This window comes from Rhinolophus sinicus, linkage group LG15, assembly GCF_036562045.2.
Source record: "Rhinolophus sinicus isolate RSC01 linkage group LG15, ASM3656204v1, whole genome shotgun sequence".
Lineage (NCBI taxonomy): Eukaryota > Metazoa > Chordata > Mammalia > Chiroptera > Rhinolophidae > Rhinolophus > Rhinolophus sinicus.
The window spans coordinates 41,926,051-41,929,649 of NC_133764.1; the positions used below are offsets into that span (position 1 = coordinate 41,926,051).

General features: G+C 40.7%; 1 pseudogene; it reads right to left on the reverse strand.

Moving 5' to 3' along the window:
- Positions 1–2,419: 2,419 nt before the first annotated feature.
- LOC141568999 (heterogeneous nuclear ribonucleoprotein A1-like) lies at positions 2,420–3,394 on the reverse strand (annotated as a pseudogene).
- Positions 3,395–3,599: the final 205 nt, after the last annotated feature.

Consider the following 3,599-nt stretch of genomic DNA (forward strand, 5'->3'; position numbering starts at 1 on the left):
CTTATTGCTGCCACCTTCCTACCAGGTTTCCCTTACTTCTCCACCACATCCAGCAGTTGTGAAACCACTGATGTACCTGTTGTCACAGATCACTCACCTCATGGGCTACAGTCTCCCAGGGGCCTTCGAAGCTGCAGACCACTTTGTGACTATAATGATACAACATGACTCTGGTCCTAACGAGGCCAGAAACAAATCTGTTCTCTTCAGATTTGGTAAACATGCACCTTTCTTCTCTGAGACCAGCCAGGTCCCAAAGCCATACTATGACAGTGCTTATTTATGGTCCTCTTTTTGTGCTTCTTTATCCATCATTCCAGAACACTTGGCACTGGGATGTCCAGCACCCACTTATTGCCTAAGCCTGACCGAGAGCAGGCTTCCCAGGAAACATTCAGTGAATAAGTATGGCGTTTAGGGAAAAGGTAGAAAATGAGAAATAGAGACATGTTTGGGACAGCTACAGCTGTGGATATGAACAGTCTCTTCAAATTCTTGTAAAAGTACAACTGCTGACTGACAGTAGGAAAAAGCTTGATTACCTATGGCTCTCCTAAGGACTTGCATGGTAAAAAGATTGGTTTGTACCATAAAAATGGAAATGTGGAGCTTCTTTATGGGTTTATAACCCCTAAAGCTATAGGGATATGTGAGAGGTTGTGACCTGCAATTGTAATTATGGTTGTCACCATCCTGTGAAAAAGAGGCCAGCCACTATAAATACTTCATGGCTGTAATGGTTTGGAAATGACTTTTAGAAGACCTATTCAAAGGGAAGGAAGTAGAATGCTAATTTAAAGAAAAAAAAAAAAAAAGGAACATATTTTGTTTCAAATAAAATGAAGACGTACCCAATATCAACATGACTGTGTAATCTCAAAAATTATACTACGATTATCTGGTGGTTCTTAATGTTTTCAACTCTGAAAACAGCATGCCACTGTAATAAACTCACCTTGAGTTTGAGCCAAGACTAAAACTAATGCTAAATTCTAAGCTATAAGTCAAGTTCCTTTCCTGCCCTCCAAAGATTATAGTGTGAAATGTAAAACTGTAAAATTCTCAGATTACTTTATCAGGGCTCCTCTTCTGGCAGTTAACATTTTCTATTTTGTACTATATGTATTTCATCTGTCCTATTTAGATGTCGGCCACAGAGTTTAGCACAGAAGGGGGAAAAAGAGCTTTAGGAGTTAGTTCCATGCCTACCATATGCACAAACTTGTACAAGTTACTTATTCAGTTTGCTCGTTTGTCAACTAAGAAAAATGATACCTCATTATAGTGTGAGAACCAAATGGGCAAGCAATATATGTGAAAACAGGAAACATCATACCTGGCTTACAATAGGTATTTTTTTTAAATGTCTGTCCCCTTTATCTCATCTTTGCTCCCCTGAGGAAAATATGTGTATCTGATTCATGTTTGTAGCTATTGTGAAAACCAGCCCTGTGGCTTAGAAGTTTCTAACACCCAACAATATTTATAGATTGAAAAAAATAAAAGAAGAAATAAACTACTTTCTAAAATCCAAGAAAGGTTAAGGGGATTGGTATCGTTAGGATTTCTGAGGTTAAAAGCGCAGTTTAGAATTCATGGAATTTGGTTAGTTTTACTGCACGTGAAAATTTTGCATGAGAGCATTATTTATGAACTTCAGAGAAATTGATGCAACACTTGTTAAAAAAAATTAAATGCTCCCAAGTTTTATGAGCATTGTGTAGTGATCAATTTCCATTGGTTTAATGGAAAGAAAAAACTCAGCAAAAGGTGATAGCATCTTTTTTCAATACTCTGTGAACTAATTATGGTAATTTATCTCATAGCAAAATAAATTTAACACTTGAACAATTCAATTGCTTCAAACTATTCACCTCTACAGCTCAAAGAAGCATAGTTTTCTGGAAATATAATGTTTATATACACATGGGATGTTGGTCAATTATATAGGTGAAAACCATTCAAGTCAACTTGCAATATACACAGTTCAAATGTTATACTATCTGAAGACTTACTATGGGATATGGATTATTCAGTAGAAACTATATGCATATTTTAACAGCTTTTTGCAAGCATCTTTACTAGCATTTTATTTATTTATTTTTAAGACACATTTATTCAGCATCATGATCAGACTGTTACATTTAGTAATCAACAGCATGGATGCAAGGAAGAAAAAAAACTACACTAAAACCCTTTGTCGCAATGCTTTACACTTTCCACACAACAGAAACTAAAATAACCTCTTATACAATTAGTCACAAATACAGTCCTCGAGTTGTTTGCCCATACACATGAGTATTGTCTCAAACATGTCTTCTTTGTAGCAGCTAGGCCCTGCCACCACTGTGCTTGGCTGAGCTCACAAATCTGTTGTAACCTGTAGCTTCCCTGTTACTTCTCTGGCTCTCCTCTCCCACTAAGCTTTGTTTCCTGGCAGGAATTAAAATCCTCTGCCATAACCGCCGCTGCTACTGGAACCACCACAGCCACCTTGGTTTCGTGGTTTGGCAAAGTACTGGCCTCCACCACCATAGGGGCCAGAACTTCTGCCTCCAGTTTCCTCCTGTCATGGGTCCAAAACTTGAAGTTTGACTGTTGTAATTGTCAAAAATCACTGTAGCTTCCACCACCTCCAACATTGCTTCCATCGTTACCAAATCCATCATAGCCATGCCCACTGCCACCAAACCTTCCACCACCACGACTGCCACCAAAGCCACCTCAACCACTAAAGTTTCCTCCATGACCATTGTGGTCATTCCTACCCAAACCACCTCCTCGACCACCACTGAAGTTTCCAGAACAACTTAGACCTCTTTGGCTGGATGAAACACTAGCCACTTCCTGCTTAGACAGGGCTTTCCTTACATCACAGATGTGACCATTCACAGCACAGCATTTCTGAATGGCAGTCTTGTCTACAGAGTCACAGTCATCAAAGGCTACAGAAGCAGAGTCTCTCATCTTGTTACCGCCTCAGTCGGTCATGATGTCAATCACCTCAATGTCCCCACACTGTTCAAATCCTCTCTTAGGTGATGCACTTCAGGGTCTTTAACACCACTGACAAACATCCTTTCCACAGTGAGTGGGCACCAGGTCTTTGAGAATCTTCTCTTGAGACAGCCCTCTCTGGTCCCACAGCTCTTCCCTCCACCTTGTGTGGCCTCGTGTTCATGGCTGCACCCACCACCTCCTCCGTGGCACAGGTGACAAACCCAAAGCCCCTGGAGTGCTTGGTGTATGGGTCTCTCATCGCCACACAGTCTGGGAGCGCTCCCCACTGCTCAGGATGGTTCCTCAGACTCTCATCGGTTGTTTCAAAGCTCAAACCTCCGAGGAAGAGCTTCTGCCACTGGTCAGGCTCTTTGGGAGACTCTGCCTTAGACATGATGACCACGGGAGGGGAGACTTTCACGATGCTCCCCAGAGGCGTCCATTTACATGAAGGAGTGATCTAATGAACGTATCTCTTTACTAGCATTTTAAATGAATTTTAGTTATTCACAATTTTATTACTACAAGGCATCTCATAAAACTTAAACTATTATGAATGTGAAGACATGTGCTTCTAGTTTGCTTATAGGAGGTCTGAC